This window comes from Pleurodeles waltl, chromosome 11 (genome assembly GCF_031143425.1).
Source record: "Pleurodeles waltl isolate 20211129_DDA chromosome 11, aPleWal1.hap1.20221129, whole genome shotgun sequence".
Taxonomy (NCBI): Eukaryota; Metazoa; Chordata; class Amphibia; order Caudata; family Salamandridae; genus Pleurodeles; species Pleurodeles waltl.
The window spans coordinates 1000739383-1000765633 of NC_090450.1; positions in this window are offsets into that span (position 1 = coordinate 1000739383).

Below are 26251 nucleotides of genomic sequence, written 5' to 3' on the forward strand. Positions count from 1 at the left end.
TGCTCCCTAGAAATCCAGTAGTCTCATTGAGGATAATGAGAGCCCACGCGACACCTCGAGATTGGGTTCCTGCCCACCTGGTTTGGACTAGAGTTGTTTGTTACTGTCTGTGAATGTTTGTGTATTCACATCGTTGTAACACTGCGTACCTTTCTCTTTCCGTGGGCACGTCGGGGACAAGGCGCTGCGGGACAGAGGACCTCTACTGTGAGTGCAGGTAGGTGCTGGAGTTTATGGGGCTTTTCCTCACACTAAGTTAAAGTCCCATTGAGTGATAACAAAGGGAGTAGGAGGAAACATATATTGAAACCTTTAAGGAACTGATTTACTTTAGAGGCTGATCTAGCAGTTGCAGAAACGTGGAGATAGTAGAGAAATTACACTTCAAAGTGCTCAATGCATAGCCCTGCTGGGCTAGGGTAAGGATGAAGAAGAAAACTTGTGTAAGGGGTGCAGATAAGGGGTCAGCCTGTCTGGCTGTACATCTTGCTACAAACTTGCTCCATCAGCTGATGTATACCGCTTCGGTGGAGGGACGCGGAGCTGCCAAGATAACATCGAGGACTTTCAGCAGAAGGTGGAAAGCTGTCAACTGTCGCCGCTCAACCTCCATTCATGAAGGTAGAGAGTTGACGGGTTCATGTGGAGAACTCTCCCCTGTTGCTGAGACAGAAGATCCTCCCAAAGCAGTGGCCTGATCAGAGGACTGAAGGACATGGTCAGCAGCTCAGATACCAGACTCTCCAAACCCAGTCAACAGCCATAAGGATGACTTGAGCCCAGTCATTCCTGATCTTCTTGAGGACTCTGGGCAGGAATGGTATTGGAAGAAAGGTGTGAATCAGGACAAACCTCCACTCAAGACAAAAAGGGTTTAGAAGGTTTACTACCCTTAGTAAATCTGGGAATGCACCAAAATCCTTGGGTAAATGAGTAGGAATGCTCACATTCCACCCATGGAACGCCTTTCCAACAGAGAGTAATGTAAGACAGTAATTTACTAAGCGACGCAGAGCCACACAAGGTGTCTTTTTGTGGCTTAGTAAATGTCACTTAAGCCATTGCGTTCCAAGGCATCGCCTTGCGTGATGCAATGGAAACACCAGGGCTTAGTCATTTTGGACTGTGGCTTTACTAGAAAAGAGAATCAGCTGATTTTTTATTGTATGCATTTTCATGATATTAACCTCTGTGAGGATGTAGTTCCATAAATCAGCATGTCACCTGCCTTATAGTTGGATGCAATCCCGCTGATCCAAGTTTCATCACATTCCATCAAGTTGTAAAAAGATGAGGGTGTAGGAAAGGGAGCTACACATGAGATACATGGGATGCAGGGAGATAGCAGATGGTGCCCCCTTTGCTTGGCAGCTCGGTTTTTTAGCACTACAGCTCTCCCCTCTCCTGACCTCACGCCAGCAGGCAGCCTGTAAAGAGGACCTCAGAAAGGAACCAGTGGACCCAGGGAGAAGGAAGTCTGTAATAAGAGAGGGCTGGAAACGCATCAGGGCTTGAATCGCTCTCAAACTGACTCACTCACCGCCTTTTAGTCTTTCATCACAGATCAGGGGCTAACAAAAGCGAACTCAGTCAAGGCAGTCTGCGAGCACACCAGATTGGATTTCAATGACCGTGTTGTCTAGCCATTTATGCCTTGAAATTGAAATAAAGAGGCCATGAACCCCTTTGCTGTTGTGGTTTTGTGGTATAGAAGCAGTCATTTCATGATAATAGCTAAAGTTCATTCTAAGAGCTACGGCGAGTCGTTAAGAGAATTTTATCACAATGTTAACATTTACTACTTCTCAAAATGGTCCACAGTAGTGCAGATGGGTGGAGGGTGTGGGTGGCACAGACTACAGGCGAATGACTCATCATTGAAAGGCTGCACTCAGTCCTAATTCAGCTGCTATTTACCCACTGGGCTTCACTACCTCCGAGGGACATCTTAAGGATTTTGGGGGCCCTGGGCCAAACATATTTTTGGGGCCCCTGATCGAAACAGCTTTGAATATATGTTCCAGTGTCAGCTCTTTCATGCCCTCTTTGGCCAGGTTACTGACAGTGCGCAGGCACTCTGGTCCACATTCTAAATGTGTTCACATCTAATTTTCTGGGATAGTGACTCGTGTTTCCAATATTGTAACACAACAGCAGCTCACTGATATTACTGCAAACAATCTCTGTGACACCCTCCCATTCCTCATATGTGAGGTATTGTTCTGATTTAAAAGGAACATTTTAATGTATGTTACATGAAAGAAAGGCAACATTTCGCTGCAAAATGTCTGAAATAGACTCTCACACATCATCCACATTAAAAATTAATTACAGGTAAACGGTATTTAAAGCAATCTGTTTAAGATTATTCAAGGTCCTCAGGCCAAGACTCTCTCCACAACAGAACTGGCTCTATCAGGGCCCCCTGAAAGGCTGGGGCCTGAGGCCAGAGCCCACTTTGCCTATGCCTTAAAGCATCTCTGAGCAAAACGTATGTGTTCTTCCCTCCTCCTAATCCACCTTGTGCACTAAGTGGACCTCACTGCTATAGGCTTTGTCTACGCACCAGCCAAGGCGAAGAAAGCGCCAACAGTGGGAAGGAGCCCACTATGGGTCAATCATTGCAAACCTTGGGAGGGGAATAAAACCACCGAAAACTCCTTCTACTAACAAAGTCATCTCTTCTCTCAGTGCCAGCAGCAAATGGTTTCCAGGAAGATTAGCTTTCCTGACCTGGGTCTCTGAAGGATCCTGGAGTGAGTAACAAAGTGCCTTTTCCAGGTTTGTCTCATGTAGGTGTCAAGTACCACAGGTCAGCCAGTCTTAACATTTTAGACCACAAGAGTTTGCATCCTACAACTTGTAGGCCTAAAATTAGCAGGCACATGTATCAAGAAATCATGACGCACAGCAAGCCTTCTTGCTGGGCTGCGCTGTGCGATAGGGAAAGGGCAGGAATGTGCCCTATTTTTAATTATTTGGCACATTCCTGTCTTTTACCTTGTCCCGTAGGCTCTCATTATCCTAATGAGACTACTGGATTTTTGGGCGGCAAGATCGTTCGCAGTGTGGGGGACTAAGTCTGACCCACGGTGAAGGACCTTTGTCACCCCAAATCCGGGTTTTGCTCCAGCTAACTAGCAGTGCCTCATCTCTCCTAAATGGAAGAGACAATTGGGCAGCCGAGCGCATGACATCTTAGTACTTCCCAGGGAAGTCGTGGTCACTCAGGTCACAACCAGTTCTCTCATACACAGTACAGTCTCATATAGGAGTGACAAAGGCAGTATAAGTTTTAAAGATTGGTTTAATAAAACAACTGCATTTTATATAGCAAGGCGTGAGCTGCAATAACCAGAATGACACAACACAGTAGGATTAAAATAGTAACGATGAGAGTGATGCACAAGAATAAGACTATCATGGTGCAATTATATTAAGTTCTCTCTAAGTTATATTCTGAGCACAGCATTGGAAGCTCTAAGCCTGCCTTTCAGTTCCCCCGGGAGGACATCAACCCTCATACCTGAGCAAAGGCCTGTAATCTGCATCAGCATCTGCAACGGGGCAGTCAGCATCTTGTTGTAGGTTCCTGGTCGGAATCTCCCTCTGACCTGTACTAGGACTACGAAGTGTTTTTATAACTAACACGCAGATGTTCTAAGAAAATGCCCCTATGTAAGGATGTGTATTTTCTACAAACACTAAAGACTAAACTTCTACCACGTGTACGGGCAATGTACCAGACTGTAGCCTTGACTGAAGCACAGAGTGAGCAAGAATGCATTGTTTGAGAACACAGTGCTGAACTAAGCTAAACAGTGTGATAGAAAGAAATAAAAGCAAGACCGTAAATCTGGTTATTGTAAAATAACAGTGCGAGGCTGAATAAAATGTGTCTAGGGCAAAGTGCACAGTGGCCTAGTATGTTAAGCTAACGCGCATGAAGCTATATTAAAAAATGGCTACATTACAACCTGTGCTGGCACACAATGTGCTGCTTAGTATTACCTCAGGTACCGTTGCACCATGGTGCAATCATGTCTGTGTTGCAGGTAGGATTTGTTTGTGCAGGAAGGTTGGCCTTTCTGCACAAAATCAATCCTCAGAGGCATTATCCTGAAAGAGGAAAAAATTAAGACAAATAAACATATTTCTCCTTGTTAAGCCTCCCCTAGAGGGGTGTGGCATTTTGACGCATTGGCAGGTCTACCAGTAATTGTAAATCTGGGAATGCACCAAAATCTATAGATGGATGCATGTGAACACCCATGGTCCACCCATGAAATTTCTCCATAGACCAGAGTAACACAAGACAATGATTGCCACTGAGTTGTGTTACTCTGGATTTATGAAGTCATGTAATGCCACAGAAGGTGGCCTTGCATGGCTTGATAAATCCAGCTTAGATTTTGCGTCGCACTTGTGTCACCTTGCATGGTGCAAGGGTGATGCAAAACCTACATAATATAATTATTTTGGTTGCAAACATTACATTGTCACTGAAACGTTCACCTAATTTTTCACCAAAGTTGTCATGAGTTGCTAGGATTTTTTTTATGTGAAGTATTTTTTTTACTATACGTAAAGCCAATGCCCGACCTGCAACAAGGCCCTGCAGCCAACTCCCTGTGGGCAGCCAATCTCCAACTGTGCACGGCCTTTGCAAGTGTACAGTGGGGTTGGTTAAAGGTCAGGCCCCGCGTCCGACCCTCTGAGCTCAGGCATACTTACTGACTTTGTCAAGTGGTCACAACATCACAATATAAAAAAGTGGGCCCATTGGCATTATCAAGGGTAAGCAAATCAATATATGTAAAGCAGATCTATCTTCTTTCTCCAAAAATCACCAATATTTTTAATCAAATGTATATTTCAGTAATTCATACAATGTAATGCTTATTAATTAATATTGATTATTGTATACATTTTTAATAAAGTTTTAATAAAAAAATTCTTTATACTCCTTTTTACATCGTTGATATTATTTCATTTTCAGAGTGAAAACATCAAAACAGAGACACATTTGTTAAAAAAAAACAAGAAAATAAACATATCACTGAATTTTTCTTTTAATATTTTTCAGCCCATAAAATGCTATCATAAAATCAGCCACAAGAGGGCCTTGAACTCCAGTTAAAGAGGATAGAACTCCAGCTAGAAGTGCTTTAAAAACATATGGTAAGTTTTCCGCAAGTCATAATCACAATCTTGATTCTGCTAGACTCAGGTTGATCGTAAAAGATACAAACATTTTAATACAAAGACATCTTAACATCAAGGCACACATGATAAAAACATCAAACAATCAAAGCGATGCATAAAATGACCTCCCGCATTCAGTCAAAATCCATGAAATACGGCACACAGTACTCATAAATAATTCAGAATAAGATGGAGAATAAAAGGCAATCAAATCCTTAAATAAGCAGTGTCTAAGGTCAGGGGTCCATGGCACATCTAATAATTAAAAAACAACTTATAAAAACATGGAACCAAAAAACAAACAGCATGATCACTAACACACTGCAAAAATAGCAATGCCGGACAAACTTGATAAAAATTAAAACTTTTCAGTTACTCCTTGGTTTCTGGTAATATTTGTAAAACATCACATAATATAAGGCATCTTGATGAGGCACAAGGAAGTACCTAAAGTTTGTGTTCCACCCCAGGGCATTGGACCTGCTGATAACTAGTGTACTAAGTTCATCCTGAACCTTGTAAGCGGAAAGCGGTGATGATTGTTAGTAATAGCAGTAAAGTATGGCTCCATAAAAGCAACAGTTTTAGGAGCACATACCTTCAGGCTGAGATTTTAGAAAGTTCTAAGCTGTCTGAAGATTACCCATTAAATCAAATTTCCACAGGAGTAGATGCCTTTCCCCCAACTCCCTCAAACAGATGCATGCCCAGACTTTAACTGATTATCTGAACCCTGCATCCACTAGGGGAAAAGGGGAATGGGAATAGAAAAAAGAGACCGCCTTCAGATCCAGTTCGAACCTGTGTTTCCCACTTGAAGATAGGATATTGAGTGTGTGCTTCTGTAACCTGCACCTTTCTTCTTTTTGGGATTTCTTTAAAAGAAGGACCTGCAGTCGGGTGATAAGAGCATAGATAAGTACATTCCTACTGCGCATTCATCTGTTCAGCCATTCACATTTGCCCAATTCTATCATTCTTCTAACCTGGATCTTTTGAGAGCCGAGCCTGTCTCTAAGAGAACTATATTAACTTAATATCTTCTTTTCTCCAGGAGTCAGAGGTATCCAAGGTTCTCTGGAGAAAAGTTCAAAAGTTCACGAATATACACTCTATTAATGTCTTTTACGGGAAACGAAAACTCCTTCTCAAAGTTCAGTTTTCTCAATCACAGTCTCTAGGAATTGGTCTGAGCACTGAGGTTTGTCTCTAAGACTGGCAAGTCTGCAAGGAGAAGAGTTTTTGAATATGTATGTACATAAATATATTGGCAAGTCTGGAAATCATACAAAAGAATTCCTTACTGCAGTTGCTTGAAGTTCTGTTAAGCCCAAACGAATTGCCCTCAGAAGCCGATAGCCAGTTGTTGGAAGAAGGAAGAAATTCAGCTTCTTCAGAATGGAAAAAGTACCTGGTGTGCACACTGTAACATGAAAAAGAATTGATTTACTCTAAACTAGAAGAATTCTCTATGAAACGAAGTGCCTCAGGAACACTGCTCATTCTCCTCAAGATGACAGTTGAAGTCCAGGGCTCCCAGAGAGAAACAGCTGGAGGGAGGCTACAGCACGAGACTAAGGTAGAAACACTAGAGCGCTGACCTCACAAAGATTTGCGGCCACCATCTTGAGTGGTAGTTAAACCTTAAGAGGCTAGTGCTAACAACAGCCTCCACAAGAGCCACCAGGAGTGAGGACGCCACTGCAACCAATAAGGGTACAAGGAAAAGGGGAATCGCTGTAGCTGAGGGAAGGACTTAACAATGCTGGCAATAGTTTTCCTGACATAAGCTTTCCCTTTCAGCTTGCTGGCACATCAAAACATTCCTTTTCACCCAAATTATGTCACTCTTAATGTCATGGTGCATGTTCTCAGCCTGACAGAGAGGGTGTCACACTGTAGGAGAGGATTGGATGTCAAGTGAATGATACTGCCTAGACTGTGTTCCAAGTGAGCTAGCCAGGTGATCAGAGCTCTCTTGGGTGATTTGCAAAGGGATGCCAACTCCTATCCTGTTAAGGTTAAGATAGTAGTATATCAGAGTGTTAGCGTTCTTCTCTGTGCCTTTATGCAGCTAAAACAGTCCCAATCTGTAGGAGGCTAGCCTGGCTTGTAGTGGGTACCAAAGGTACTTACACCTTGTGCCAGGTCCAGTTATCCCTTATTAGTGTAGAAGAAGTGTTTCTAGCATCTTAGGCTGATAGAAGGTAGCTATGGCAAAGCAGCTTAGGCTGAACTAGGAGACATGCAAAGCTCCTACTATACCACTTATATCATATGCACAATATAATAAGAAAACACAATACACAGAGTTACTAAAAATAAAGGTACTTTATTTTTATGACAATATGCCACAAGTATCTCAGTGAGTACCCTCAGTAAGAAGGTAAGTAATATACATAAGTTATATATACACAAACCACAAATAGGTAAGTAAAAGTCAGAAATGCAAACAGTGTAGAATTACAATAGGTTGCAATAGGCAAGCATAGGTATAGGGGCAACACAAACCATATACTCCAAAAGTGGAATGCGAATCACGATTGGACCCCAGACCTATGGGAGCTTGTAGAGGGTCGCTGGGACTGTAAGAAAACAGTTGGGGTGTCTAAGATATCCCACCCCAAGACCCTGAAAAGTAGGAGTAAAGTGCACCTATTACCCCAAGAGAGCACAATAGTCGTGTTGGGAGGATCCTGCAAGAACAACAAACACCAGCAGTGCACTGACAACGGATTTCTGGACCTGAGGACCTGCATAGCAAGGGGACCAAGTCCAATAGTCGCGTCAGTGTCCGGGGGGTGCAGGAGCCCAGGAAACCCCGGATGAAGGTGCAAGGAAGCAGCCTCCAGATGGAAGAAGCTTGGATTTCTGCAAGAACGAAGAGGACTAGGAACTTCTCCTTTGGAAGACAGATGTCCCATGTCCCACGTCGCGATGAAGCTTGCAGAGGTGTTCCACGCAGAAATACCGCAAACAAGCCTTGCTAGCTGCAAGGGTCGCAGTAGAGGTTTTTGGGTGCTGCTGAGGACCAGAAAGGACCAGGATGTCGCCTTTTGGAGGAGGAGACAGACGGGGTGCTCAGCAACTCAGCGAGCCCTCCCAGAAGCAGGCAGCACCCGCAGAAGTACCCCAACAGGCACTTAGAAGATTAGTGAACCGGAGTCCAAGCGAAGTTACAAAAGAGAGTCACACGACGTCGGAGGCCAATTCAGAGGGTTGTGCACTGCAGGACAGAGTGCTGGGGACCCACGCTAGGCTGTGCACAAAGGAAATCCTGGAAGAGTGCACAGGAGACGGAGCAGCTGCAAATCACACTGTACACAGCTTTGCAGTCTAGCGTGGGGAAGCAAGGACTTACCTCCACCAAACGTGGGACAGAAGACTCACTGGACTGTGGGAGTCACTTGGACAGAGTTGCTGTGTTCCAGGGACCACGCTCGTCAGGATGAGAGGGGACCCAGAGGACCAGTGATGCAGTCTTTTTGTGCCTGTGTTAGCAAGGGAAGATTCCGTTGACCCACAGGAGATTTCTTTGGAGCTTCTGGTGCAGGGTGAAGGCAGGCTACCCCCAGAGAATGCACCACCTGGAAACAGTTGAGAAAGCCGGCAGGATTAGGTGCTACAATGTAGTCATCTTGCTACTTTGTTGCGGTTTTGCAGGCGTCCTGGAGCAGTCAGCGGTCGATCCTTGGTAGAAGGCGAAGAGGGAGATGCAGAGGAACTCTGGTGAGCTCTTGCATTCGTTATCTGAAGAATTCCCTAAAGCAGAGACCCTAAATAGCCAGAAAAGGAAGTTTGGCTACCAAGATAGGAGGATTGGCTACCAAGAGAGGTAAGAGCCTATCAGAAGGAGCCTCTGACGTCACCTGCTGGCACTGGCGACTCAGAGCAGTCCAGTGTGCCCCCAACACCTCTGTTTCCAAGATGGCAGAGGTCTGGGACACACTGAAGGAGCTCTGGGCACCTCGCCTGGGAGGTACTGGTCGGGGGAGTGGTCACTCCCCTTTCCTTTGTCCCGTTTCAAGCCAGAGCAGGGCTGGGGGAACCCTGAACCTGTGTAGACTGGCTTATGCAGAGATGGGCACCATCTGTGCCCATCAAAGCATTTCCAGAGGCTGGGGGAGGCTACTCCTCCCCAGCCCTTCACACCTATTTCCAAAGGGAGAGGGTGTAACACTCTCTCTCAGAGGAAATCCTTTGTTCTGCCTTCCTGGGTCAGGGCTGCCTGGATCTCAGGAGGGCAGAAACCTGTCTGAGGGGTTAGCAGCAGCAGCAGCAGCTGCAGTGGAGACCCCGGAAAGGCAGTTTGGCAGTACCCGGGTTCTGTGCTAGAGACCCGGGGGATCATGGAATTGTCCCCCCAATACCACAATGGTATTGGGGGACAATTCCATGATCTTAGACATGTTACATGGCCATGTTCGGAGTTACCATTGTGACGCTATACATAGGTAGTGACCTATGTATAATGCACACGTGTAATGGTGTCCCCGCACTCACAAAGTCTGGGGAATTTTCCCTGAATGATGTGGGGGCACCTTGGCAAGTGCCAGGGTGCCCACACACTAAGTAACTTTGCACCCAACCTTCACCAGGTGAAGGTTAGACATATAGGTGACTGATAAGTTACTTATGTGCAGTGGTAAATGGCTGTGAAATAATGTGGATGTTATTGCACGCAGGCTGCAGTGGCAGGCCTGTGTAAGAATTGTCAGAGCTCCCTATGGGCTGCAAAAGAAATGCTGCAGCCCATAGGGATCTCCTGGAACCCCAATACCCTGGGTACCTCAGTACCATATACAAGGAAATTATATGGGTGTACCAGTATGCCAATGTGAATTGGTAAATGTAGTCACTAGCCTGTAGTGACAGATTTGGAAAGCAGAGAGAGCATAAACACTGAGTTTCTGGTTAGCAGAGCCTCAGTGATACAGGTAAGGTTAGGCACCACACAGGGAACACATACAGGGCACATACTGTGAACTAAAACAACATACATTCAGTGAAATATGGGGGTAACATGCCAGGCAAGATGGTACTTTCCTTCACAATCCCCCTGATGTGTAGTATGCATTGCAAAAGGAGAGTGACTTGACCCATCAAAGGGGGCATTAAAGCAAAGATCAATTGCTGTAATGAACACACACTCAGAAGACAGACCCGAAAAGCCAGATACTCACGGTCTTTCTGACCGTAACAACTGTGCCATCTACACTGAGCACACACTCAGAAGACACACTGGCTACCCGACAAGCCAGATAATTTATTGCCAGCCAGCTGAGCTCTCGCCATTGGCACATTTTCTCATACCAATAGACCAATGTGTTTTGATCCAGGTAGACCTTTTTTCGGTCATACTGATAGTCTTGGACCATCCTCTAAATATTCCTTGGTGTTGCCACTTGCTCGACCTCTGTTGCCTTTACGTCTTCACTTGACTTAAGCCCTGCTACTTGAAACCAATACATTCCAGAGATTAAGCCTACTTCTTCAGTTGCTGGTATCGCTATTATTGCTGGTGATGATGGTGATGGCTGAGAGAAAACATCACTGTCCTCTCTGAAGGTTAAAGACTGCATGCCAGAACTTCTGCCCAGGCCTCTAATTTCCAGCCATTCTTCAGCAAGTATTGTGACACATATCCACTCTTTGAAGGACACAATCTCTCTTTGCAGCTGTTGGACTTTTTTGCTTATGCATGGTCATCCCCATCTGTTTGCCTCCTGCCTCCTATTTTTTCTGACCTGTTGCTGTTGGCTTTTGAACTCTGAGCACTTTACCACTGCTAACCAGTGCTAAAGTGCATATGCTCTCTATGTAAAATTTTATGCAATTGGTTTATCCATGATTGGCATATTTGATTTACTAGTAAATCCCTAGTAAAGTGCACTAGAGGTGCCAGGGCCTGTAAATCAAATGCTGCTAGTGAGCCTGCAGCACTGATTGTGCCACCCACATAAGTAGCTTTGTAATCATGTCTCAGACCTGCCACTGCAGTGTCTGTGTGTGCAGTTTTGACTGTAAATTAGACTTGGCAAGTGTACCCACTTGCCAGGCCTAAACCTTCCCTTTTCTTACATGTCAGACACCCCTATGATAGGCCCTAGGTAGCCCCAAGGGCAGTGTGCAGTGTATGGTTAAGGTAGGACATATAGTAATGTGTTTTATATGTCCTGACAGTGAAATATTGCTAAATTAGTTTTTCACTGTTGCAAGGCCTGTCCCTCTCATAGGTTAACATGGGGGCTACCTTTAAATCTGATTAAAGTGTAGATTCCCTTTGGGAGCGGATGGACATGTGGAGTTTGGTGTCTCTGAGCTCACAATTTAAAAATAAATTTTTTAGTAAAGTTGATTTTAAGATTGTGAGGGTCATTCTGACCCTGGCGGGCGGCGGTAGCCGCCAAATGGCCGCTCCACGGTCAGAAGACCGCGGAGGCCATTCTGACTTTCCCGCTGGGTCGGCGGGCGCCTGCCAAGAGAGCGCCCGCCGGCCCAGCGGGAAAGGCCCTGCAACACAGAAGCCGGCTCCGAATGGAGCCGGCGGTGTTGCAGGGGTGCGACGGGTGCAGTTGCACCCGTCGCGATTTTCACTGTCTGCAATGCAGACAGTGAAAATCATGCTGGGGCCCTGTTAGGGGGCCCCTGCACTGCCCATGCCAGTGGCATGGGCAGTGCAGGGGCCCCCAGGGGCCCCACGCCACCCGTTCCCGCCATCCTGTTTCTGGCAGTGAAAACCGCCAGAAACAGGCTGCGGGAAGGGGGTCGGAATCCCATGGCGGCGCTGCTTGCAGTGCCGCCATGGAGAATTCTCCCAGCCGGGGCTAATCCGGCGGCAAACCGCCAGACCCAGCTGGGCACCCGCGGCTGTCGGAATTCCACATGAAGCACCGCCAGCCTGTTGGCGGTGCTTCCGTGGACAGCCACCCAATGAGGGGCTGTGTGTTTGAAAATGCCACTTTTAGAAAGTGAGCATTTTCTTGCTTATACCATTTCTGTGACTCTGCCTGTTTGTGGATTCCCTGTCTGGGTCAGTTTGACAGTTGGGCTGGTTGCACCTCACACTAGACAGTGACACAAAGGGAGCTGGGGTGTAGCCTGGGGTGTAGCCTGCATATCCTGATGAGCCATCTGTGCTAGGAGGGAGGGGAGGAGTGGCCATTCACACCTGAAAGGGCTGTGCCTGCCCTCACACAATGCAGTCTTCAACCCCCTGGTGAGTGTCTTGGGCCTGGCCTGGGCAAGGGTCTCAGTAAAGAGACTTTACTTTGAAGTAGGCCTACTTCAAAGGAGAAATTGGGTATAAAAAGGGCACCCAAACCACAGACTTTAGAAACACTTCTGGAACCAAGAGGAACCTCTGCCTGGAGAAGAACTGAATAGCTGAGGAAGAAGAGCTGCCCTGCCTGTGACTGTGCTTTGTAGAGCTATCCTGCCGTTGCTGCTTCAGCCAGAGTAAGAGGGCAAAGACTGGACTTTGTGTGCCTTCCATCTTGAGAAGAAATCTCCAAGGGCTTGATCAAGAGCATGCCTCCTGTTGTTTGAAGTCTCAGGGACAGCAAAGACTTCTCTCTGCCAGCACCTGGAGTCTCTGGAGAGACTCCTACTCTGCCCTGTGGTGCCCATCCACTTCCTGGGACCCTGAAAGGAGAAGCTGGCAGCCTAAAGACAAGAAAAACCACGCACAGAGCGCTGTGCGGGGAAAAGATTGACGCGAATCCGATCTGCAGCTGAAAAAAATGATGCGCCGCTAGTTCCGCAGCTGAGAAATGACGCACGCAGAAAACGCGATGAAGAATCGACGCACGGAGCAGGAGAAATGACGCACAGCATCGCTGACGGAGGCTGGGAGATCACAACCTGCGCAGCAGGATTTACGGATCATCGTGCGGCTGGATTTTCAACTCGCGTACCGCCATGCGGAGTTATTTTTGACACACACCTGCCCGTGCTGGGTTATTTTTGACGCGCACCAGGTAAATTTTCACTCTAGCAGCACTAGTGTGTTTTTAAAACTACTTAAAGACTCTTTTTGATTTTCAATTGATAACTCGACTTGTGTATGGTGTTTTTTTGTCATTTTGGTCTTGTTTTATTTAGATAAATATTTCCTATTTTTCTAAACCGGTGTTGTGTCATTTTGTAATGTTTTCATTAAGTTACTGTGGGGGTCATTCTAACCCTGGCGGTCCAAGACCGCCAGGGCTAAAATGACGGGGGCACCGCCAACAGGCTGGCGGTGCCCCGTTGGGCATTCTGACCGCGGCGGTTCGGCCGCGGTCAGAAGTGGAAAACCGGCGGTCTCCTGCCGGTTTTCCGCTGCCCAAATGAATCCTCCATGGCGGCGCAGCAAGCTGCGCCGCCATGGAGGATTCTGATACCCCATACCGCCATCCTGTTCCTGGCGGTTCTCCCGCCAGGAACAGGATGGCGGTATGGGGTGTCGCGGGGCCCCTGGGGGCCCCTGCAGTGCCCATGCCAATGGCATGGGCACTGCAGGGGCCCCCGTAAGAAGGCCCCGTAAGAGGGCCCCAAAAAGAATTTCAGTGTCTGCTTTGCAAACACTGAAATTCGCGACGGGTGCAACTGCACCCGTCGCACCTTCCCACTCCGCCGGCTCAATTCTGAGCCGGCGTCCTCGTGGGAAGGTAGTTTTACACTGGGCTGGCGGGCGGCCTTTTGGCGGTCGCCCGCCAGCCCAGTGTAAAACACAGAATAGCTGCAGCGGTCTTCCGACCGCGGTGCGGTATTCTGGAGGGGGGAAGTCTGGCGGGCGGCCTCCGCCGCCCGCCAGACTTAGAATCACCCCCTGTGTGTGTTGGTACAAATACTTTACACTTAGCACTCTGAAGTTAATCCTACTGCTCAGCCAAGCTACCAAGGGGGTAAGGAGGGGTTAGCTGAGAGTGATTCTCTTTTACCCTGACTAGAGTGAGGGTCCTTGCTTGAACAGGGGGTAACCTGACTGTCAACCAAAGACCCCATTTCTAACAGCAGCTTTGTATCAACAGCCATGCAAAGGATTAATCCCTGAACTAACTGATATGCTTCTTCATTCACACCAGAAAACCTTTGTGACACCTTTTTCAACTGGACCTGTAGCAGATGCAACAGTGGGATTGATTGGCTCATCATATTGTCCTCCTTGTTTACTTTCCATGAGATCTGTCCTACTTGCTGACTTTCTATGTGAAAACCTCAAAGAGAAGTAGCATTTGTGTCAGATATTTGACTAGCCCTCATTTGTCCATCTCCATGGTCATGCCTTTCTCAGTTGCTTTTCCTCCTCTTTGGAGGACATAGTCAGTAATCAGTCTGTACTGCTCAAACAGACGTTGCAACATGTAGTAGGTCGAGTTCCAATGTGTGTGTCAACTCCTGTATAAGGTTTCTAGCTGACTGTCAACAAATGTATTAGCAGGCGGAATGATCCTCAACTGCTTCTAAGCTTTAAAAGAATGGCTGAAATGAGTGCAGATTGTTTGGCAGTTGTCCAGTATGTTGCTGTCCATGTCTTCTTTTTTAAGAAAGTCCTTCACAATCAGGTTGATGCAATGCACTAGAAAGAGGACTCTGAAATATCCACCCTCTGCAATGGCCTTGACTATATTACTGCCACTGCTCATGACAACAAATCCATTTCATAGAGCTCTGGGTCAAATCCATTCAAACACATTGCTATTTAACTTTTCCAAGATGTTTGCAGCCATATGGGGTTTCTTCATGTTGAACATCGCTAATGTTTCATGCTGCTGAATGCTATTAAACTTTCTTCAGCACTGAGACCTGCAGATAGCTGTTGCCTAACCACCCACAAAGGAGTTCCAGTGTGCAGTGATACACGTGTAATCAGTTGCTTGACAACCTTTCCACATGTCTGTAGTCAGGTAGATAGAGTGAGCAGCATCATGATGGAGTGTTGGAACAGTAACTTTGGCAAAACAGGTCTGTCAGTGAACCTTACATTTGGGGCAGATGGCTGCCACCAATTCTAAACATCCCACTCCTTCCACAAAAGAAAAAGGGAGCGGGTTCAGCGCTAACATTTCAGCCAGTTCCCCATTGTACAAACGTGCCCTTCGGGTGGTTGTGTTTATAGGACCCTTCCTGCCTCAAAAATGCCGTTACTAGTAGGTTGGGTTATTTTCTTTTGTGGTGCCACTGACAAAGGCAACCTCCAGAGAAGACCAGGAGATGGTAGACACAAAGGCAACCTCCAGAGAAGACAAGGAGATGGTAGACACAAAGGCAACCTCCAGAGAAGACCAGGAGATGGTAGACACAAAGGCAACCTCCAGAGAAGACCAGGAGATGGTAGACTCACTGTGTATCTTGGAGGAATCACTGTATGCAATGGGGTCTGCATCTGAGTCTTGTGCCGTTTGGGGGTTGCTGAGGTGGGTGATGCCGAAACTCTGCAGGGGACAGAGCTGCAGAGTTGTGCAAAGTTGTCATCCTCCTCTTCCTCATCAGCTCCTTCTATCACAGTGATAGGAATGGCTTCCCCTCTCTGATCACCACCACAAACAGCTATATTTTTAAGGTGCTCCACCCACCGAATTGTGTGATGTGTTTTCATATGAGACCTTTGGTCTCCAGTACCATAGTGTGAACCTGGCTTGCCTCAGCAAACACTTGTGTGGCAAATAGAGCATATTGAAATGTTATCCTCCTACTACTACATCAGCTTTGAACCAGCCTCTTTTGGTCAGGAGACCTAATCAGCCAATCCTTCTGCCAAACTTGTCCAGGTAGAGCAAACGCATGGCTCCTGATAGAGGTATGAACAGTGATTTGACTGCCTGTTATCCTCTGGCTACAGGAGTTAATTTAGGAATTTAGGGCTAGACGTACCTAGATTAAAACAACATTTTCCTAAATGTAATTTCCTATAAAACGCAATTAGGAAATCACTGTTTTCAATGTATGAAACTCTTTTGAGTCCTGCATTTTGGCAACTACTGGGAAACCTGTTGTCCAGTGGAGTGGGTGGAAAGAGTCCTTCCTGAACTACACAGCCAACATGGAGGATAATAGTAACCGTTAGACAGCTGAGAGAAAAAATAATTTCTTATATATTGCCTGGGGCCTGAAGGGCTTCATATCCATAACCAGCTTCCAAAAGCAGAGTTGAGTGCAGGTGATATAGATGTGTTCAAAAATGCAATCTTGGATCTGGATGAACATTTTTTACCTACAGTATGTATAGCAATAACAAGACCTTCCTTCAATCAATCAATCAGGGATTTGTAAAGCGCACTACTCACCTGTGAGGGTCTCAAGGCACTGAGGAGGGGTGGGGAGAAAGTGGGAGGGGGGGAGTGCTGCTACTGCTCGAACAGCCAGGTCTTGAGAGTTTTCCTGAAGGTAAGGAGGTCTTTGGTCTGGCGCAGGTGAGTGGGAAGAATGTTCCATCTTATAAAGGAAACAAGAGAACCATGAAAGTATTAAGGATTATGATTCCACATTAAAAAAGATCGGCAAACATGTGCAGATTCAGCAATCTGCACGATGAACTTGTACGTGACCAGACTATGATGTATGCTAAGAACAAGTCCATACAGAAGAGGTTATGGGTAGAAGGCAAGGCTGACCTTAAATACTTTGTGGCAATTGTAAAGAAGGCAGAACTGTCTGAATGTTGCACCAAGGCAACCCTTGCACAAGAAAAGAAGGTAGTAGACTCTATGAATAAAGTGTCAGACAGCAAACAGAAGAATATGTACACCAGTGGACTGTACAGTGACCAGACAAAAGATAGAAGAAAGGGGGTCAAATTGGAACAAGCGAGGAACAATAATATTGCTTGTTTTTGATGTGGCAGTACATTACACTCTGCTAAGTTTGATAAGTGTCCCGGAAAAACTGCTAAGCGCTTAGAGTGTGGCATAATAAAACATTATGCTAGAGTGTGCAAAAGAAAGTAAAAACTACAAAATAGCTTGTCTGAGAGAGAGTGAAAAGGAGGTGTCCTCGGACAAAAGTGAGGAGGATGAGGAGGTGAAAAGCAAGGGGTGTAGGAAGGTAGTGCTAAACATTGCAGTTGAGCTGACAAGAAAACCGTAGTGTTGTCTGGTGGGGTTTTATTTCAGGTGGCTGCTGACTCTGGGTCCCCTTACACTAGAGTTCTTCAAACTTTTTAAGGCTGAGCCCTCCCATCTAAACTTTTTTAGATGTCAAGCCCCTCCACTCCCTCCACCACCCACCAAAACAAAGAAGTCTGGAGTCCACGTCGTATTTGGAAAATAATATGAAATAAAGTAAGAGTCTTTAGTAAACTAAAGTCTGTGTACTACCTGTGGTTAGGTGATAGATGCTTGTTACAAAGTTCAAATGAAAAGTCTCCAAGAAAAATGTAGCACAAGAAAATATACAATGGTGCCTTATTTTTCACATAAACCACAACATTTGGTATAGATTAATAAAAACAAACTATATTTGGCAGACAGACTTGTGAAAGATAGTTGCAGACTCATAAGTGCTATTTAGGCAATTGGATCAGCAAGATTATTAAAGAAGAGAAACATCAGAGAGTGGTGAAGAGGAGGGCAAGGCTCGCAGCAGGCTTTTAATAAACCAGTTTGTAATTTGTATGTTTCACTGAGACAACAGCAAAGAAACCTGAATGCTCTCAAATTTGTTTCATATATTTTTTACAGTTTTATATGGAGCAAACACGACCCAAAGGTACTGGAGTGCTTTACAGGAGAACCTTTTACATTACACAAGGACACCTTCATTTTTTGTAAGTAAGGGCGAAGAAGTGATTTGCCCAGAATCGCAGGATGTTAAGCTGCCGCTGAGAACTGAACCTGGTTCCCCAGCTCTAAAGTCAGCAGCTCTGGTTGTTATGCCATATCCTTGCCCAAGGCAAGACATCAGGAAAAGGAGTCCCACAAAACATGCTTTCTGACGCAAGTGAAAAATCTGTGATTATGTGGAGTATGGCCAGGTGTCACCAGTAGGAGGCTACCCACAATTTGTCAAGAAGGCCTAGGAGACACCTAAATCAGACACATATATGATAGAAGTGATTCAAGGGGATATTTAACTTTCTTCTCTAACATCAAGTCATTCCATGCTAACATAATTGGCTTGTAAAGAAGATCCACTTTGATAGCTCCAAAAACAGCTGCACAAGAAAGCATTTATATGTGCCCTATGGAAGAAGTGAGGACAGATGTCATCATTCATAATATTTGTTATATCAGGCATGCAGACTCTGCTCTAGGATATTGGAGCACTTTAAACAAGCACCAGCGACTATAATCAAGGTCAAATTACTTTTCCCTAAAGTCATGTGTAAATCAGTATTTTGCCAAGGATCACAGGATGTTGAGCAGATGCTGGAAGTCAAACCTCCATCCCCAAAAGCAAAGTGAGCAGCTCTGGCAGTAACACCACATCCTCTCCTCCTCAAAACATTCAAGGTTCCCACTAGTAAAGCAATGAAAAGGAAAGGATGAAAACTTTAATATATCTATATTTTTTTTAAAGACTCTTCATGCTTACCTGCCAGTGGAAGAAACCTTCAGGAAGGATGTATCCTGTGTACAATTCTTGCAGTGAAAGGCAGTAGCGCTGAGGTTACAAACCTGGGGGATGGAAAGCTTCAACAGCATGGCAAAGGAAAGCAACCCGACGTGAAGTTCAGAAACCAATAGGCAAACGGCAGAAGCAAAGTAAAAGTATTTTGCAGCTTTATGTCTGCAAAATTTGCCGCACTTTCCGCTGTCCCTTTCAGTGGAGGAACGTCAGTGCTGACGTCAGTGCGGAAGTAACAACGGGCTATATGTATGACCACATTTTCCCATAGACACAGAATGGGCAAAACTGCTTGATACATCTGGCCCAACATTGGCTGTTCTGAATGAAACTCCAATCACACAGCCCTAACTCGAGATGGGGGTATGCAACACAGAAGCAAGCATCCTTCCAACATGGAAAGTGACACGGGAAATTCAAATAGTGGGGTGAAGTGCAGCCCCACCTCCCCCCGAGGTGATGCCACGACCCCCCTGAGGTGCACGCCTCACACTTTGAAAACCTATGCGGTACACGATCATGGCAGAAAGTGTGTGGGAGAAGTATTTTATTAGCAAGATCAGCAACCAATAGGAACCCCCGGATATTTCCCCAGAGAGTTACATATGGGAAAGAATTGATATGATGGGGTTCAGGCAGTTAGTTTTCAGGTTCAAAAACAGACTTGCAGAGTGCAAACTGTACATTGCCAAGGAGGGACCTTCAGTGCTGTGATGGAAGGATTATAAAAATTAACTATAATTTTAGATCCTGACAGTTGTGGACAGGTGTAAGTAGCTTGGGAGGAAGAGAATGCAAAAAAGTGGGGCTACAGGAGTTTCCCTCAGTTTTTTCAAGAGGAAAATAGAAAGTGTAAAGGGTTTACCCATCAAATACGACTAAAGGAGGGAGTCACACCTAAGATATACAGGTATAGGGTGGGACATAGAGTAGTGCATTCAATAGAGTCAAAGGTTTTTTTTCTACTACAGTAGGAGTAAAGTAATTCATATTTAGGTAAATAAGTGCAAAGGAAGCATATTCATGTACAAGGTAGAGAATATACCAAGATTTAAAGTAGTATTTTGTAAAGTCAGACTTTCAAGTGTGGATGCACTCTATGGTAATGTATTCCTGAATTTGTATAACCAATGTTAGTGTTAGTAAATAACTTATTGGTTTAAAAGCACCTGCTGCGGAGTTCCTTCTGTGTCTAGCATGTTTCCAACAACAATAAAAATGTCAATAATAAAAATGTCAAGATAACGATGGTGATTAATCTTCTTTCTGTGGTGAGTACAGATTTTTATCTAGAGGCAGTTTTGACTCATCGTAAAGTAGCCCAGGGGTCAATGTGCCTGCTGCAATGAATATGTACCATGAAAACCGCAGTATTGTATTTTATGTAGATATCTCAGTGGGTTACTACTTTTGTCACAGAGATCCTTACCTTACTTGCAGTTCATAAGTAACAATCCTAATATGGCACAGTGAACTTTGGACTGTCATCATAGAGCTGCATGCAAACTGCATTATATAAGCTAGAAAGTTATGTTTTTCCCCAAACATCCATTATACTAATGTTTCTAAAAAGGATTGGTTTGATAGAAATATTTTCTCATGCCAACCTTAACCACTGTGATATGTTTCAATTCCTGAGTCTGTGCTTCTTCAGTCCAAATTCTCTTAACATATACTGCCTGCTAGTGTAAATGACATGTGATTCCTACACCTTGTAATCATTCTCCTTTGTAACCTTTCCTATAGACTGATTTACACATGTATAATTTACTGTCTCTGTATAGTTTGTGCGTTGTAAAGTGCTCTGACACCCTACACTGGTACAAATAGTGCTAAAAAAAACGGATGGTAGGTGTTTGCGAGGGGGGCTTTGGAGAGATTAGGGGAACGGGTGGAGTGTGGTAGTGAGGGTATCCGTGGAGAAGGAGGTCATTTTGGCAAAAAAGATTGTTGCAGCTGGCGCCATCAGCATTAAACCCGGCCCTGTCTCTGCCCATCATCCATCCAAGCTCTTGTAAAGGATAGACAGGATTTAGCAATAATCTCTCTCATGCCAGGTCTACTTCTGAAACATTTAGGTTCTCATTATGAGTCTAGCAGTCTTCAGATTGCCAGGTTCACGGTGGCAGTCCCACCACCGACAGGCCGGTGGTGTGCACCACCAAATTACAAGTGTGGTGGTTTGTGCTTACTTCCGGGTGGATGGACCGGCGGGCCGGAGATAAGCATCTCCAGCCTGGCAGTCCACCCAATGTCGCCTGCGGTATCACAAGTCCCCTTTCTGCCAGGGATTTCATAGCAGTAGCATCGCCACGAAATCCCTGGTGGAAAGGCTATCGGAGACAGGAATTTGCGTTCCTGTCCCCGGTAGATGACTCCCCCACCACCCCATCTACCCAAGAGCCCCCAGCCCATTTCCCTTACAACATTTCCACTCCCCACCCAGTGACGCCCCACCCCCGCATACACATACTTACTCCCCACCCCGATCCCCTTACTTACCCCCACCCACTTATACACACGCACACACACCCATAGACACGCACACCCTGACACTCACTCACACCCACACGCACCCATAGACATGTAACCCTTACACTCACGCGAACACACACACAACACCCCACAATTCCATACACACATACACACACACACCCACTCACACAAATGCACTCACTACATTCACTCCCATTGACACGCATACATACTCCATCCCCCCACTCCTCCTTTCCTCAACATACATACACACACAACCTCCGCCCCTGTCTACATGCATGCACACACGCACCCCGACCCAGCATTCACATTCACCCGCACATGCATCGCCATCACCACATTTACACACAAACACACACGCACGCACGCACACAAAAACACTCCCTCTCCCCTCATTCATGACAGGCATACACACACTCACATACACCCCATCCCCATCCCCTTTTGGAGATAATTTACCTCGTCCGACGAAGTGCTCCTCCCGGAGGCAGCACCCTGACATCAGGACACCGTCAGGCTGTATTACAGGTCATAATATGGCTGGTGGAGTCCTTTTGGCGGGGTGGGGCTGGCGGTGGAACCGACTTCGACCGCCAGCACAACTACTGGAGAATTTCTGCCCAAATTGTGGCGGAAATCCTTCAGTACTCGTAATATGGCAGTCGCGAAGATCGCCAGCACTGGTTGTCTTCTGGTGCCCGTGGCTTCGGCGGTCTTAGGAAAGACCGCCAAAGTCACAATGAGGGCCTTAGTTTTGAAGTTGCATGTAGTGAAACCTATCCCTTATCTGGCACAGGCATGTGTCAGGCTCTACCTCTAAATATCTAGTGGGGAAGTAAGCCCCATGTTCAGGTAATCTCTCAGAGCACGGTAGGGCTGGGTACCGTCAGCATCCTACTGAACTTCTCGAATACTGATATGTGATTCTCCCTGCCTCAGACCTACAGTCCTTTCAGTGTCACTAGCCTGTCACTCAGTCTGCTCTTCCTGGCCCCAGCCCCCTACTCCTCCTGCCTCTATTGCACTGGTGCTTTTGGGCACCTACTCCTCCTACCTCTACTGCACTAGTGCACTCAGGCCACTACTCCTGCAGCTTCTATTGCATTGGTGCACTCGGGCCCCTACTCCTCCTACCTCTATTGCACAGGTGCACTCGGGTCCCTATTCTTCCCACCACTACTGCACTAGTGCACTTGGGTCCCTACTGCTCCAGCCTCTGCTGCACTAGTGCACTCGGGCCCCTCCTCCTCCTACCTTTACTGCACAAGTGCACTCAGGCCCCTACTCCTGCCTCTGCTGCACTATTGCATTCGGGCCACTACTCCTCCAGCCTTTGCTGCACTAGTGCACTTGGGCCACTACTCCTCCTACCTCTACTGCACTAGTGCAATTGGGCCCCTACTCCTCCTGCCTCTATTGCACTGGTGCACTCAGGCCCCTACTCCTCCTACCTCTACTGCACTAGTGCACATGGGCCACTATTCCTCCAGCCTCTGCTGCACTAGTGCACTCGGGCCCCTACTCCTCCTGTCTCTACTGCACTAGTGCACTCAGGCCCCTACTCCTCCTGGCTCTGCTGCACTAGTGCACTGGGGCCACTACTCCTCCATCCTCTGCTGCACTAGTGCACTCTGGCCCCTACTCCTCCTGCTGCTACTGCACCAGTGCACTCAGGACCCTACTCCTCCTGCCTCTGCTGTACTAGTGCACTCAGGCCACTACTCCTCCTTCTTCTGCTGCACTAGTGCACTGGGGCCCCCTACTCCTCCTCCCTCTGCCTCACTAGTGCACTCATGCCCCTACTGCTCCTGCAACTACTTCCCTAGTGCATTCAGGCCCCTTCTGCTCCTCCCTCTGCTGCACTAGTGCACTCGGGCCACTCCTCCTCCTCCTTCTACTGCACTAGTGCACTCTGGCCCCTACTCCTCCTGCCATTACTGCATTAGTGCACTGGAACTCCTACTGCTCCTGCTGCTTTGGTGAATTTGGGCCCTTACTACTCCTGCCTCTGCTGCACTAGTGCACTCAGGCCCCTACTCATCCTGCCTCTATTACACTTGTGCACTGGGGCCACTACTCCTCCAGCCTCTGCTGCATGAGTGCACTCGGGCCCCTACTCCTCCTCCCTTTGCTGCACTAGTGCACTTGGGCCCTACTGCTCCTGCAACTACTGCCCTAGTGCACTCGGACCCCTACTGCTCCTGCCTCAGCTGCACTGATGCACTCGGGCCCCCTACTCCTCCTCCCTCTGCCTCACTAGTGCACTCAGGCCCCTACTGCTCCTGCCTCTGCTGCACTGATGCACTTGGGCCCCTACTCCTCCTGCCTGTGCTGCACTAGTGCACGTGGGCCCCTACTCCTCCTCCCTCTGATGCACTAGTGCACGCGGACCCCTACTGCTCCTGCCTCTGCTGCACTGATGTACTCTGGCCCCTACTCCTCCAGCCTCTGCTCCACTGATGCACTCGGGCCTCTACTGCTCCTGCCTCTGCCTCACTAGTGCACTCAGGCCCCTACTGCTCGTCCCTCTGATGCACTAGTGCACGCGGACCCCTACTGCTCCTGCCTCTGCTGCACTGATGCACTCGGGCCCCTACTCCTCCTGCCTCTGCTGCACTGACGCACTCGGGCCCCTACTCCTCCTGCCTCTGCCTCACTAGTGCACTCAGGCCCCTACTGCTCCTGCCTCTGCTGCACTGATGCACTTGGGCCACTACTCCTCCAGCCTCTGCTGCACGAGTGCACTCGGGCCCCTACTCCTCCTCCCTCTGCTGCACTAGTGCACTTGGGGCCCTACTGCTCCTGCAACTACTGCCCTGGTGCATTCGGGCCCCTTGTGCTCCTGCCTGTGCTGCACTAGTGCACTTGGCCCCCTACTGCTCTTGCATCTACTGCACTAATTCACTCAGGCCCCCCCATGCACTAGTGCACGTGGGCCCCTACTCCTCCTCCATCTGATGCACTAGTGCACTCGGACCCCTACTGCTCCTGCCTCTGCTGCACTGATGCACTCGGGCCCCTACTCCTCCAGCCTGCACTGCACTGGGGCACTAGTGCAGCCCTGGTGCATTACTGCAGCCCAAACCGATCTGTCACAGACCTATTCTTGGGGCAGTTTCAAGCCAGTAGCCAGACCCCCCAGGACCTTCCTTCTGGGTGAATTGCTGTGAATAATATGCAGTAAGCTGACTGTTTACACGCAGGCCCTGCGGGGAGTGTCAGACATTTCAAAATAATGGATCCGCCCAGACTCCTTTGGAGGCAGCCAGGGGAAGTGCAGAGACGTGTAAGGTATTTTTAGTCGGGGTTTCACTGCCGAACCCCTCGGTAGGGTTCTATTAATTATTGCCTTCAGTCCTTGCTCTGTTGGTATGTAATTACAGCCAACAGGCTGAGGGAGGCGGGGCAATGAGCTTCATTAAGGAAACATATTTTGAACCTGAGCCCTTTAAATAGTAACTGAGGCGGCGTCTAATCTGTGGTCAGAGGTGCAGACCGGCTGCTCAGCCCTGGGAGGGGCGGGGGGTCTAATGGAACTGGAGGTACTGTACTGTGGGTGCACAGGCGAGAGTCATCCACCTGTCTGTATCAGTAGCCACTGCCTGCTTGTAATAAGAAGTCGCTGCATACTGCTATTCAGGGCTTTTATCCAATGTCCCCAACCTGCTTGTAATAAGAGTGCTATACCAGTTTGCAATCTATATTTACAGCCTGCTCGTAAACCGTATTCACAGACTGCTTGTAATCAGTTTTATCTGTCTAGTTGTAATACGAATGCACTGCCTCTCTATTCAGTATTTATAGACTATTTATAATTCATGTCCACTGACTACTTGTAACAAGAGCGCACCGAATACCCAGTGCTTATCACTATTATCCACAGCTTGGTTGCCATTAGAGTGCACCGCCTCTTTGTAATCAATATTCACAGCCTGCTTGTAATCAGGGGTGTAACAAAAGTGCACGGAATTCTTATATTCAGGGCTTGTTATCATTGTAATCAGCCTGGTTGTAATAAAAGTGATATCCCAGTTTGGAATCAATGTTCACAGTCTCCTTGTAAGCTATTCCCACTGACTGGTTGCAATAAGAGTACACTGCCTCTTAGTAAACATTATTCACAGCCTGCTTGTAACCGGTGTCCTCTGATGCTTGTAACAGGAGTGCACTGAATACTTGTATTCAGTGCGTGTTACACTAGCCCACAGAGGGTTGTAATAAGAGTGCTATCCCAGTTTGGAATCAATTTGCACAGTGTCCACTGACTGTTGTAATAAGAGTGCACTCTCTCTTTGTAATCAGTATTCCCAGCCTGCTTGTAACCAGTGTTGTCTGATGGTTGTAGCAAGAGTCACTGAATACTTGTATTCAGTGCTTGTTTTCATTGTCCACAGCCTGGTTGTAATAAGAGTTCTGACATGAGCAGCCAGTCAGTGGGAGGTGAGTCCAAACGTATGTTTATTGCAGCTCCCCTGAGTAAAAACTACCCATCCACCCAGGGCCACTACAATTGTCACTCACCAGTGCACCTCCAAATTCTCTCACCCCGTATTCCACAAGTGTCACTCAAGAGCAGTGACAAACCTACTGACGACCTACAGCCCCCTCATTACACCAACATAGAGCGCAAACTGAGCATCCCTAATGGGACACAGATCTTGGGCTCAGTTTCTGAAAAGTTCAGTTTTATTTCACCCTTGTACACATTTACAAATAACTTGAAGAGTCATCTCTCTAAAATACCCACATTGATGGTCTCACAATTATGTTGTGCTGTTGGCTAGATGGGGTTTTATTGCTTTTCACGTATAATTGTTTTATTGCTTAATTTAAAGAATTAATTGTGATGTAGTATCATCTCTACGTTTTTATTCATAAGCGCCTGGAAGCTTGAAATAAAAGTCAACATTTGGTACGTTTATGCTGCTGGTAATCGCGAGTCAAATATATTTATTTACATAGATTTCTCAAAGCACTAAAGACCAACTAGATTAATTCAATA